Source organism: Oculina patagonica, chromosome 1, assembly GCF_052425735.1.
Source record: "Oculina patagonica isolate OP01 chromosome 1, crgOcupat, whole genome shotgun sequence".
Lineage (NCBI taxonomy): Eukaryota > Metazoa > Cnidaria > Anthozoa > Scleractinia > Oculinidae > Oculina > Oculina patagonica.
Window position 1 is genome coordinate 23,150,186 of NC_135758.1, and position 14,801 is coordinate 23,164,986.

General features: G+C 40.4%; 1 protein-coding gene and 1 pseudogene across 2 annotated transcripts in view; one reads left to right on the plus strand and one right to left on the minus strand.

Moving 5' to 3' along the window:
- The window catches only part of LOC144641571 (GTP-binding protein Rit2-like), a 158,510-nt gene that overhangs the window by 85,869 nt on the left and 57,840 nt on the right, over positions 1 to 14,801 (minus strand). The gene's annotated exons all lie outside the window — the stretch shown is intronic.
- LOC144633793 (uncharacterized) lies at positions 1,234 to 14,435 on the plus strand (annotated as a pseudogene). The gene is made up of 3 exons (XR_013567107.1): positions 1,234 to 1,446; positions 5,867 to 7,011; positions 8,654 to 14,435. The product of XR_013567107.1 is annotated as an uncharacterized LOC144633793 (transcript).

Sequence of the window (14,801 nt, forward strand, 5' to 3'; positions counted from 1 at the left end):
ACGCAGCTTCTTAACGACAAACAAGACAAGCAGATGCTCAAGGTTTAATTTTTCACTTTCTTTTTATGATGCAAATGAATCCGCGGCAAAGCAAGCTATGGTTGAAGATAAATTAAGGGAGGGGAGGGTGGAGAGAAACAGGAGAGGGGAGAAGGAAGAACTTCTGGAAAATCCTTATTACATGAAAATTTCGCGATTTTGAGGTGCACATATTTCGCGACACTTAAATTTCGCGATTTTCCGAAAATTTTGTATTTTGAATCACTTTAATTTCGCGTTTTTGAGTGAGAAATTTTCTTAGCAATATATTTTGACATGTCTTTGAATTATATAAAACGACTTTATCGAAGGAACAATAACGTCAAAATTAACAAAAACGCAGGAGGGGACTTAATATCAATAGAGTTCTCAGAATGTCTTCAAGTGAGTCAATTGACGACAACATCCATTAACATTGATTACTGACATATACGAGTCACTTAATATTCGCGTTTTGTTATGTTACGGAAAACGTTTTGGAATACGAATAAACGGCAATAGTCTTTTTCATTATTTCAAATAAAGTTGTTAAAAAAATTAAATTTCGAAGGAAGGGTTGGCCTGCTTCACTGCTAAATAAAATAACAGGCTCCAAATGGCAAAGTATTCTAGATTTTCCTTTAAATTAAAAGCTTACTTTGTTAATTTTGGTTTGATCTCACCTCCAACAAATGTGTTAAGGAGACTTCTTTTAGCCACTAAACTTTGTGCCTTGCCGTCAGCTTATACTCCACAAAACGCAAACTTTCCTTCTCCTTCCAACTCAACCAAGAAACTATTTTATAGAAAGGTGTGCGCGCGCTTTTTGCGCCAGTTTTGTTTCACCACCCACCACCCCCTCACCCCCAATCCCACACGATCAATTTGACGTTTGACCTCACGGAGGGCCGGCGGCAAAAAAGAATGAAGAGGGGAGGTAAGTAGAGCGTGTTTCTATTCAGTTTATAAGAGCCAACGGCCAACGGCTGTCAACATATTTTTAGAGAGCATAATTCTCCCAGAAAAACAGAACTCCTGGTGTCATTAGCTTTCTAGAAGAGAACGCATTGTAAAATTGTAAAAATTCCCAGTTTATTAAAAAACAAGAAAGACAAATAACTTCAATATGACGACACATAGCAACAAGGCTTTGTTTAATAATAGTGAAGGAACACCCACTTTCAGTTTCGTTTCCTTTTTTCAAGCAAACAAAAGACTCATCCACTGGAATGACTTTTTGACCCCAACGTTTAGATATATTTTAGGATTTTGTCATGATATCTGATTTATTTCTCAGAAAACCAAACAGCAGGGCTGTTCTCGTGTTTTCCTTGATCTCGAAATACCATTATCTGTTCTGTGCATTTATGAATTTGACTTGTCCAATATTTCACAGATTTCTTGTTTCTTCACTGATGCCTATCAAAGGTAAGTAAACGCCGATATATTGAAACGTGTTGGTTATAAAATGTTCTGAACAGAGCGCGCAACAAACAACAAAATGTAGATTAACTTCGCTTGCGCTCCAATGCATATACCTCTTGGCAAATATATATTCTTTTTCGCAGTTTCAACTGTAAAACATATGCAGGAAAAACTGAAAGAAAGAAACGCTTTGATCAGAAGCAACAGGACCAAATATTTTCTAAGCAAACCAACATGTATAAAACGAAAAAAGAATTAACCTCAAATCGCTTACAAGCGACAAGCTGTGACGTACTGCTGGCAGCAATTACTGCTCAACTTTCTAACGTCTTTTCTAGTGTTTTCTACTGTTAACTGTTTTTGTGTGCACAAATTTCACCAGACTGTAAGACTGTAAGCAATCTCTCTTTGCGTTATTTCTTGCGAACATGTTTCATTTCTAATAATATTAAGAACGGGTTCTTTGATGCCAAAAAATAAATACATGCTGATCTACCTCAAAGAAACGCAGTAGACCTTGTCGAGGGTTTAGTCGTTATTTTATCGGGTAGGCAAAACGTATTTGTTAATTCGTCGACGCTGTTCTAAAGATTGAGCCTTTGTGTATTGAACTGCACGACATCAGGGGTAACATTCGAAGAAATGGTTGGCTTTACAATCGAGATTATTTATCAGGCTCAATTATCACCCTGATCACATTTAAATATCAATATAATACAATGGTACACCTCTTGTTTGAAGACAAGCAGGGAAAAGCGTTTTAAACCGGATCACTGCAAAGTTGGCAAAATTTAGCTCACAAAAGGTTAATCTTTTCTTGAGCAATCAAAGAAACAATCTTCTGATCCAATTTAATCGCCTTGTTAACTTCCTGGCGTCCTTTTGCTTCTCGCTCATTTCAACGATCTCGCGGTAAGAAACTCAACTGTGTTCTACGAATTCGCTCTTCCATCTAAGGCGGCATTATCGTAAACAATTGTAGTATTTTCCCGTCGAAAAATATTCTTAATTCTTTAATAAATTTAAATGCAAAATCGCATGTTAACTGTATATTTATGAGCAAAATGAGCAACAGGAATTATTCAGAGTTGCGGTCATATTAATTTATGCCTGAGGGTACAATCAGCAAAATCACTTTGCTCCTGTAAATGTCAGTCTGTTTTTTTTTTTGTGTTTTGTTTCTGCGCCTTCACAGTTCGACAGACTTAGCTCTTAGCCTCGCAAGACCATTCACTGGTTTACATCTAAAGCTGTAGTGCTCCTTATTCACTGTTTTAAATTATTTTGCAATATTATATTTATCAGTTTGTCTCGACACTTAAGGTTATTTTCGACCCCAATGCCTTCGGTCTGAACCCTTTACGGCAATTTACACGGTCCTCCACTGTGCTCGGCACGAAGGCTCACGGTAAATCCACGTGAGTGTAAGCCAAATGTTTGCCTTAGAGCATGCTCAACAATCCAAAACCAAAATGGTTTTGGACTGGTTTTTTTGGGGGTCATGGGCGCGCAAGGCAGGAAAGGGCGCTCCCTTTCCTTCTCCTTCCCGTGGTCCCTCGCGCTTCGCGCTCGTCACCAGTCACCGCGCTCGCTTTGTTCTCGCTTTGTTACAGCGGAAATCGAGGTGCCTGAGGAGGAGGCTGACCCAAATGTTTGCCTTAGAGCATGCTCAACAATCCACAAACAAAATGGCGGCGTTTGATAAGAGCTATGTACTTGCTTTTGCTAAAGGTTTCCCATTTAAATTCAGCAAAAAGTAAAAACAAATTAACCAAAAATATCTAAGCATTTTTGCACTTTTTATTTGGAAGGTAAGATTGCTTAGCGTTTTCGTGCAATTTTACTGCAACAGAAACATCTCAATAACATTTAAAGGCCAAAATTGGTTGAATTACAAGGATTTCTTTTAATATAGAACATCCGTGAAGATATCGATGACGCCATGTTTGCTGACAAGTTTTCAATGCTGAATGATTTTTTTTGAATGGGCAATTTGGCATGTATATTTTTGGGTGGCTTGATCTAAGTAGGGAGGTTTTTGTTATTAAAAACAATCTTAAGATTCGTGGTGCAGCTGTAGTGCCTTGGCTGCGTAGTAGTTATGCTTTTATTTGTGTTATATTATCCCCCTTGTCTGGAAATTCAAGAGTCAGAAATTTGACCTGGGATTTTTTGGGGGGTTAATTTTGGTCCAGGAATATTTTAGGGGTTTTGTTGGAAGCCCTAGGGATTATTTTGGTCTTCCCCATTCGATTATCTCCGTCACTTGAAATTCCGAGTACCCCCCTAGGGTGTAGTTCTTTCTTGCGGCCACAGACAAGGCTTCTAGCGCCAGAAGTACCCCCCCGGCGGATACTTCTCTAAAATACCTATACGGGTACCGTAAAATTCCGGTTATAAGCCCCCCGGTTATAGGCCCATCAACCTGGAAACAAAAAAATACATCCGGTTATAAGCCCCCCCCGGATATAAGCCCCCCTCTACCGGATGACAGTACTGAACAGGGCTAAATGTTGCTTTTTTGTGCGTTTTTAACTTAAAAACGTATTTCGATCAACACTCCCGAGGCTCGTTTTGAAACGTTTTTTCCTTCCGCTTATAAGCCCTCCCGAATATAAGCCCCTCCGCTTATAAGCCCACCCAAAAACCCTTACGAAGTTGTATAAGCCCAGGGCTTATAACCGGAATTCTACGGTATGTGCCGCCTGATGGATCGTGACTGGCCTATTTCTAGAAGGGGGTATCATTTTGAATGCAAATTCTTTCTAAAACAGGGTGCTATTTTAAAGACCCGACCGACACTTACCCACCCAAAACACACCCGTGTTTCTCCCCCCCCCCTCCCCCGCCCGGGGCGAGGGAAATACCGCGGCGATCCACAAAGAAGAAATCAATGTTCCGCTAAGCTACGAACAAAAAGAACTCTACAGATTCCACCCGGAGCTCACGACTGCTAAAAAGGCAAGCTGTGACGTTGAGACCTTGTCCCCTGAAGACAGAAGATGCCTAGAAACATCTTCATCTTACATTTATCAACTTTAGAATAAATTCGTTTTTTTGCATTTTTAAGGAAAGAAACAACGGGAATCGGGATAGCGATGGAAAAAAGTCCGGGGTGCGGGGTTTGCATGAAAAAGGAGCGGATCATATAAAAAATTAGGGTTGTTGAGAACTTTGCCCCGTTCACTAGGGTTTTCAGGTCGACGAACAATCAATAGACAATCAGTAGAGTCGATTGCGTTTAATCACTTGGCTCACTTTTAATCGTATTCACTCGTTACAACAGTTGTGCAAGAGCTACTCTAAAACATGGAAAAGAGGACGCTTGATTTTATGCTAGTACATTAAATATGATTGGTTGTTGCTAGGCGATAATCAGAAAAAGTCAATCAATTCTACTAGTAAAAGTGTTCATTGTCTCATGAAGTCTAGACCTACTTTTAACATCTGTCACTGTACTGTCACGGAACATGAAGTCTCCGACAGGGTTACGAAGGGCCCTTCAAGACCCTGATAATGGGCTGTTTCTTTTAGAGCATGCACAGTAAACAAAGAATTAAGAACGAAGAGTATTGCATGTAACTTTGATTGACAAGTCAAAGCGCGCAAAATATCCTAGTTATTACTGTCTGTTTATTGTGTAATTGGTGCACAACGGATGAAAAGGAGAAAAGGTAGAATGGTAAAAACGTCAGAAGGTATAGGCGAAGTGTAATGTTTGGATAGACAAGTTTGTTGAGTCAAATACTGGAGTGGATTCCGATATAAAAAGGATGCTCGTCGGAAAGTTTGAATCTGAAGAACCTTCAGGAGACCAAACTAGGCGTGGCTCAAGCTTGTTTCAGTGGACCCCTAAAATATTCTATTTTTTATACGTGATCAGTCTTGCACGCCAACTACAGTATGCCAACTGCATTTTCATACGGTATCTCACGTGCAATCCTAAACGAAATTTTAACAACTAAAAATATTGGCATACTGTCCTAAACAATCAAAATAAGTGCAAATTCCATAACTACGCTTCTAAGCGAGAGCATTCTCGTCTCTTTCATATAGGAGTACCCCTAGGGGTTGGAGAGGGGGAGGGTAAAACGCGGCTACCGAAAGGATCTAAGACGAGCGGTGCCATTGCAAGTGACTTTCACCCCTACTAGCTTCAGAGTTCATCTGCTTGAAGATAGTGGGCCGTACCGTGCGGGTTGGCAGGACGCGGGCAATGAGGGCGTTTTTCTCGCGTCGCGCCTCCTAGCTTGCAGGTGCTCCTCCAACTCCCTTCTAAATCCTGTATCTGTACTAACTTATTTCTTTGTTCGCATTTTTGTTGCGTCAATTACACATATAATAAGGGTTTTATAGACTTAGTGACCTTGAATCAGAAGGCGTTGTTCTCCTCTTAGTAACCGTTGACACTATTCTTTCACAGGCACGATGAAGATTTGAACTGAAGAAAATATACACACACTAAGATTAACTTGTCGTTACAAGGAAACAAGTAATGGCTCTACAGCCGTTTACAAACGAACAACTAAACTATTTCAAGTTCGCTTTCGTTGTCCTCAATAAATTCCCAAAGGCCTTACGTCAAACCTTCAAACAGGTGTGGAACAACACCTTTGGACATCTTCCCAGTTTTCAACCGTGGGATGACTCCATGGCCGTGCGAAATATGTTCCTCGCCACAGAAGGTGGAAAAACCAAAGTTCCCACAAATTTCTCTTACAATGAATGGGATTGTACCGCCTTGTTCCAAGCCACTATCTTCGCACGGTCCTTCGCTTTACCAGACAGTGCAGGTCATCACAAAACACTAAGTGATTTGTACGTGAAGCCCCATAAACTACCTCATGGAAAGTTCCATGCTTCAGCGAGGAGCCCGAGTGGAGACGACGCTGAAACGTTCGCAATGGCGATTGACCAGCTACGTCTTTTGCGGAATGCGTTTTGCCATTCATCAAGTTCCACGATTGACAAACCAACATTTGACCAATACATACAACTTACTAAAGACGCGTTCGATGCCCTTGGAGTGACAACAGATCCTGTTGACGCCGTTGGAGGTTTGACTGAGGTAGACTTTCCTACACAAAGAGTTCGCACGTTGGAGGATGACATCAGAAAAGAGCTTCAGGCAGAAAGCGCATTTCTCAAGGAAGATGTGAAGGATGAGTTAAGTGACATACGGTCTGATATCGCGCAATCAAACGAGGAACGACAAGAAGATGTCGAACGAGCGGCGAGAGAAAGAAAAGAGATTCAGGAGCTACAGAACCAGCTGGGGAAAGACATAAAAAAAAGAGCTTCAGGAAGAAAGCACATCTCTCAGGGAAGGCGTAAAGGATGAGTTAAGTGGCATACGATCTGACATTGCGCAATCGAACCAGGAACGGCAAGAAGAAGTAGAACGAGCAGCGAGAAAAAGAAAGGAGGAATTTCAGGAACTAAAGAACCAGTTGGAGTTGCATAAGGAGGAGTTGAAAGAAGATACTACCGCAGCGCATCAAGAAATGAGTGAGAAAGTTGCCGAGTTGAGTCAAAAGGTTGACGAAGTATTCAAGAATAAGAGATCAGGTACTAACTATTGTTAGTTTTAGACAAACACATACTTTGTGTGATGGCCTGTTGTTTTTCAGGACCTTTCCTTACCAGCGGGTTTTTTAATTATAAGCAAAATGGGGATGAAGTGAAGAGAGGTAATAACTCATACAGACCTTATTTCAATAAAAATTCCTCTCAAGTCATTTTTGGAACATCACTTTGGTTTCCAGTCTTTCTCGGGTTTTTTATCCCCGCGTGTTGCGTGGATGTTTTGAACGCTAGTTTCGCAAGGAACGAAATAAAGAAGGAGGAAGGCTATCCCTTATCCTCTCTTCTTATAAGTGACTGAAGAGAACGGATAAGCATCACAAAAACCGACACTTCTAAATTCTAATTTGTTCTATAACAGTGGATGAATAGCAATTCCCAATAGCCGATTCCCTCTCTAGCGCGCGCCTGCAGGGAATCACGTTAGTTGTATTCATCAAACCATGCGCGAGACTCAGCAACGATGCACGATGCTGAGTCTCGCGCATGGTTTGATGAATACAACTACCGTGATTCCCTGCAGGCGCGCGCTATAGAGGGAATCGGGTTTTTATTCATTTAAGGACGGTGCCTCCTATTGCTACTGCGCACTTGTTCTGCGCATCACGCAATACATCGATCACACTGGGCGCGCGCGCTTTTAATTAATTTGTTCGCGCAAAATGACGAATTCAACTACGCGAACAAGCGCGCGACTAAAAATCAAGAAAATTTTCTCTGCGACGAAAGCCAGTTTATGGACATGTCCTAAGCCAGGAACAGCGGAAAAGCAACATATCAGTAACCATTGACCGCTAACCACTGAAAATGGCTCACATTAACAGTTAGCAAATCGCTAAGCGCCAAAACGTTACCCGCAAACTGCTAACCGTGACAAATGGCGTAGTGCACGCGCGAGATGCAAATATTCAACTCGCTAGGGAGGGGATAGGAAAAATGTTACAGACTCCAAAAGCGATTTCATAGAACCTGAAAACAACTGGTATAACTTTTAAAAAGGCGTGGTGACCCCCACTTTTTATTTTATAAAATGTAAGTGGTAAGTCTATAGAGCACATGTTTAATTTTTTATTAAGTGAAAAAAAAATTTAGGCCGATTTTCTGGCCGAGCAAGTGAGAGCTGCTAGGGTCAAAAATGGCTCAAACGCAGTTATTTTGTTAATAAAAACGTGGATAACGCAGTTCCGAAAACATTATTTGTTAGTTATTGTAAAGATTGTTATATTTAATGTTGATTTTGTTCATGAAAAACCAATTTCAAATGGAATTTACAAGGAAATAATATTTAGTTTTACTTTATTTTAAAATGCCACGTCAGCACTTTTCTCCAGATTTCAAACCTCAAATCTAATTATCTCGAAAATTTGCGTGGCTATCCCCAATTTTCTTTTTGAATTTTTGTAGCCCTTGGTAACATCTACATTTCTTGTATAGTCATCGGCCGGGCAAAAATACTTTGTTATTAGTAGGCACCGTCCTTAATATTTCTCAAGACTATTTGCTAAAAATATTACTCCTTGACTATGTGAAATTCTTAACTTGTCCAAAAAAAAAATAAGAATTTCCCTTTGACTTAAAAAAAAATTGAAGCCTAATCTCAAGTGTTTCCTATATACCTTTTTTATAGAATCGAAACCCCTTCTACCAAGATCGTGTCTTCCTTCAAAGATTCCACATTTCACTGGACGCGAGAAGGAATGTGACGAGGTTATTGGTCACGTGACTTCAGAATCCACTAGACTCATCTCAGTCTGGGGTTCACCAGGATTCGGAAAAACGTCCATTGCAATCGCAGTGGGACATCAACTCCAATCACAAGGTCTGTCGGTATACTTTCTTTCATTACGCGGACTTAAGTCAAAAAGCGACTTAACATCGAAATTACTTGGCTTGTTTCGTCAGTCCACTACGCTTCAAGATGAACAGTTTCGAGCCCAGCGTTTATCAGCAGATGATGAACTTTGCTCAATTTTTGATGAGATAGTAGATCGCTGCGTTATCATTCTTGATAATTCCGATGACTTATTTGAAAGTGGCATGCCAAACGTGAAGGAGGAGGTTGTTAATCTAATTGGAGAAATTCTCAATCGCAGCGACAAGGTGACCATCTTTCTTACCACAAGAGAATCTCTTAGATTTTTGGATTTACGTTTCCAGGGACACCAGGCTATAAAAATAAGAGAGCTGGATGAGTTTTCTTCTCAAAACCTTGTTGGCGAATTGCTTCCACAAGCAAGCACTTCAAACTGTAAAGACGTTGCGCAGGTCTGTGGGAATGTACCACTAGCCATGAAGTTGCTGTGTTCATCTGTTTCTGAAGATTGCTCTGACCCTAGCCAATATATAGATGAGTTTATGGAGTCTACAGAGAACATTGTGGAAATGTTAGACAACCCAGATTATCCCAGCGATCAGAGACTGAAATCTCTTTTTGACGCTTCTTTTCAGAGACTCTCCACGCAAGAAAAAGAAGCGCTAGTATCCATAAGTGTTCTTCCGGAACAGTTTGATGCAAAGATCGATCGCCGCAGCTGTTTTGGGGATTAGAAGAAATGAAGCTGCAAAAATGCTGAAAATACTCCAAAGGAAATCTCTCATTGATTCCGGTTCAAAATCTGAGACATTTTCGTTTCATAAGCTCCTTCAATCATTTGCAAGTGAAAAGGGAGAACTTGAAATGAAAGAAACAGTTCTCAACTCGACAATTCGCTTTAAGGAATTCTACATTGCTTTATTCGAGAAGCTTAATGAGAATTTCCTTACAGGACATTCCATGTCGGCTTTCATCGAGTTCTTTGAGAATGAACAAAATATTATTCAGAACCTTATTGACTCTTGCTTGGAGCCGAAGACAGTTGACAGAGTTCTTGATGTTTTGGTGAGAGCAGAGTTGCTTCTTTACTTTCTTTACTGGGTCGATATTGCTTTATTTGACAAAATTTACGATTCAGCAATAATGGCAGCTAATCAATTGCAGAAAAATCACTTCCACAAGCGACTTCTTAATTCCAAGGCTTTAGGTGATGTGACTTTTGATGCAACTGGAGAAGCGACGCAACTGCTTTCTGAAGCTGGGCAATTTCATGAGCCCACTTCCGTCTGTGACAAAGAGCAGACAGGAAAACACTTGTGTTACAATGGAATCTCTCAGCTTGTTGTCGGGAAAGCTGACGACGGAGTGAAATGTCTAGAAGAAGCCGTTTCTTCAATGGGTACACTAAATCCGGAAAACACAATTTTAAAGCTCGTTGCTTTTCAAATCCTAGCTTTGTACTACCGCTTCAAAAATAACTCAGCACGTTCCTCGAACTTCTACATGAAAGCATTACAAGAATGCAGACAAGTGGGAGACACTGGCTTATTAGTGATCCCCAGGGACGAGCTAACGGCAAAGAAAGGCGAAGAACACGACACACATTCAAGAATACCCAATAACAAGCAAAACCAGCCACTTCAACTTGAAGTCATCTTTCTTGTGAGCCAAGCAGTTGCGAATTTCTCTACAGAAGAAATAGACCAGTGTTTTCCTAACTTGGTATCCAGAATACTTCAAGACTCTGAAGCAGCACTCCCAACAGGTACAACTGGTTCGTTCAATTATCATCGCACTGGCGTATTTTTGTTAAAGAAACTATCCAAAAGCGAAGGTCCAGTATATGTCGACGAAATAACCGCTTTTCACAGCAAAGCAGTCCAGGGAAGCTTTGACAACAAAAACTACTCAGCTCTTGAATCGTGCAAGCGTGAACTTGCCATCAAACTGAAACTCTTCGGTGAAGAACATGCAGAGACCGCTGACAGCTATCATGAATTAGGGATTACACGACACTCACTAGGAGACTATACGTCAGCTGCCGAGTCATCCCAACGAGCACTTGCCATCAGATTAAAAGTGTTTGGCGACGAACATTCAAAGACCGCTGACAGCTACCATGAATTAGGGAATACACAACACTCACTAGGAGACTATACGTCAGCTGCCGAGTCATCCCAACGAGCACTTGTCATCAGATTGAAAGTGTTTGGCGAAGAACATTCAAAGACCGCTGACAGCTATCATTCATTAGGGGTTACACAACATTCATTAGGAAACTATACGTCAGCTGCTGAGTCAGCCCAACGTGTACTTGCCATCAGATTGAAAGTGCTTGGCGAAGAACATCCAGTGACCGCTGACAGCTATTATTCATTAGGAATTACACAACACTCACTAGAAGACTATACATCAGCTGCTGAGTCACAGAAACGTGCACTTGCCATCAGATTGAAAGTGTTTGGCGAAAAACATCAAGAGACCGCTGACAGCTATCGTGAATTAGGGATTACACAACACTCACTGGAAGACTACACGTCAGCTGCTGAGTCAAAGAAACGTGCACTTGCCATCAGATTGAAAGTGTTTGGCAAGGAACATCCAAAGACCGCTGACAGCTATAATTCATTAGGAATTACACAACACTCACTTGAAGACTATACATCAGCTGCTGAGTCACAGAAACGTGCACTTGCCATCAGATTGAAAGTGTTTGGCGAAGAACATTCAAAGACCGCTGACAGCTACCATGAATTAGGGAATACACAACACTCACTAGGAGACTATACGTCAGCTGCCGAGTCATCTCAACGAGCACTTGTCATCAGATTGAAAGTGTTTGGCGAAGAACATTCAAAGACCGCTGACTGCTATCATTCATTAGGGATTACACAACATTCACTAGGAGACTATAACAGCAATAGACGGCCGGGTAGCGCTGTGTGTTCGATCATTTAATCACAGGTAGTATAACGTAATTGGCCGACACAATCAAAAATGTAACAACATTCGACGGATAATTTCTTTTGCTCTACTGAGTTGACATTTTAAAGCTGTTGGCGATTCTTGCAGGGCAAAATGCAGCATCGTTTTTGTACTCGATTACAAATTGAAAGGGCCAACAAAACACAGAAAATTTTGTTATGATCGACATTGCTTTAAACTGTACTTTCAATTGGATGCTATCCATTTTGAAGGCAAAATGTCTCTTTGACTGCGAAATGGTGGTATTTTAAAACTCAAAAAAATGTTTGGGGGACCCGACCCATGCTACGTGCCTAGAATCACTTGTCACTAGGCTGAGTAGCATGTCGCTTCCTTTATAAACGCGAAAAAAGAACGACTTATTCTTTTTTTTTTTTTTTGCACCTTTTGCTCCTCAAGTCTTTGTTTGCCTCCTGCGCTTTCAAAATTGGAACATATCTGCTACGCAGGGTAATATGCTTCATATGGCATATATGATTCTCTTCGTAGCGTAAAGGTTACTCACAGGACGATCGTTTTATCCCACGTTAGGACAGAAAATTCTTGACGCGCTTTTAGACCATTTGCTACAATAATGATGCTCACGACGATAAGGATGTAAAGAAAGTTTATTGAAGCGAAGTGATGAGACGTTAACAATCTTGGAAACGAAGCGATGTGTAGCGAAGCGATGAATAGGCGGTGGAAAACGAGGAAAGCGATGTACAAAGCGATACATAGCGGTTTCGAAAACTAAAAAGTAAATGCAACGAAAACTATAATTAGACTAACTAGAAACTACCTTAAACTATGAAAACAAACTTCGGATATCATTAGTACGATGCAAAAAGACTTATAAAACGTAACATGCACAAAGTGAAAAGACTTACTTCTGTGTTCGCGTTCGGGAATTTCACAGCGTTGACGTTGAGCCTTACTTTTGATTATAACAGGATGACACGTTGACAAGAACTGAAAAAGTTTCCTGAGTACGTTCGACAAAATGCTAGCTAATACAAAGGAAAATAGATTTCTTTGTTTGTAAATCATACGAATGCTAATATATCAGCGGCAAAAACCCACAAATGCTTTTAAGCAAAAGAAACTACAGAGGGATCGAAAGGAAATACGGAAAACCAGAAAATATTTGATAGTAACAATATGTTTTTTTTTTATATTTTTACAATTTACTGTTTTACCTTTTTTTCCTTGAATCTAAAAATGGCAAATTTTAAGGCGGAGGTAAGTATGAATTTGAGTGAAATTTTACGAGGTTTAAAGAAAGGAAAGGTAAAAGAAAATTGGTTTTGAAACACCACCAGACAGTTGACGGCCACGCAAGAGCACTCCAGGTTGTCAGGGGACTGTCTGGTGTCAAAAATCACATTAAATATTCATAGATGCGCGATCTCCCAAAATTCACCAAAAAATTTTCCTAATCCTTTGTGAAAAACTTTCTCCTCCCAACTGAAAAATCCACAAAATTCACCATAAAAAAAATTACAAAACACCGCAAAACATAGATTTGTGAAATGAGCTGAGAGTTATTGGATTACTTAAAACGCTAACGGCGGAAAACGGCTTTCACGTGAATCCCCGCCTTAAAAGCGCATATAAGGTGGATAATTGCGCTACTGTACTTACATTTGAATTATAGTGTATTACTTATTAATTAACTACGGAGGGGATCGACGTCGATTGAAACGTCGCGGAGAATTTCAATTGACAATTTATTAAGTAAATTGCTTGAGAACTGCAAATTGGTTTTCTGCGTTTTAAGGCATCAGATTGTAAATGAAAATGAGGAACGGAGCCAAGCGTTGAGTCAGTTGTCAAGCATATCAGATTAATAGCAAGTTGTTCTACTTACTAGAGCGTAGTATACTCCGGAGGGAGGTACTCCCATAAATTATGCTGGCTTCATAAGGATGTTTCTCGGGATAAGTTGTTTTTGAGGTTCAATTCTCGGTCCTTAATCATATAAAATGCTTGTCGTTTTTGCCCCACTTGGCATCTGATTGTAATGTGCTCCCGATGTCATCATTAAATATGGTTCCTTAATTAGCTGAAAGTACAGGTTAATACAGTGCTTGAACGTCCAGGAAAAGATGAGGTCTTTTAAAACTGAAGTACTCGTTCAACTTTCCATGCGTCAGGAAAGAAATAAGAACGTGTCCACAAAATTTCTAGTTATCATCAGGGTTTGAGAATCTTTCTGAAACATACCTATCCTTATTTTACGGGAGTATCCCCCTAGAGTATACTGTAGAATGAATGTAAAAATTATAGAGTCAGTCTATGGTATAATGGCCTGTGAACAGAAAAGGGCTGTAATGTTTTCCTCGCGTGTAAGCTGTTTCCGACCAATTCACAGGTTAATTATATAGCTTGTATTCAAGTTGTATGAATTCCTTTTCCATAGGTTTTAGTCGTTTAACTGTACTGTATCAACAATTAAATATAACTAAATATTAGAAAGATCTCTCTGTGAATCGTGCTGGTACCTTGTCTTGTCTACTTTATAAAGTGAATGGACTGCCCGTCTTATGAGTGCTGGTGCTGTCGGACAATTGCCAATGAACAATTGTAAGCTTAGACGGAAGGCGTGGGGAGAGTTACTACAGGGGCGAATTGAGAAAGGGGCGCGGCCCTGGTTTTTCTTCCGAAGCCTCAACTTGTGACCACAAATCCTCCCAGAATGCTGTGAGCAACACCTGCACGAACTTGAACACGGAGGAGGAGGCGGGGGGCGGGGGGACAATATCCTCGGCCACCTCTTTCTGAATTTATTTTCTGGATCCACTCCAGTATACCATTTGGAAGAATGGCAACCGTATTATTAGCGAATGACCCACCATCTATCAAACTTTAGGGAAAATTTTTTTCTTGGGGAACAGGGAACCTTATATGAAAGTACAGTACTGCTTTGCGGAAATTTTGGAACCAGCCTCCAATTTGTACAAAGCTTTGTAAATTAAGGGTTGTCCAATACCTTCGC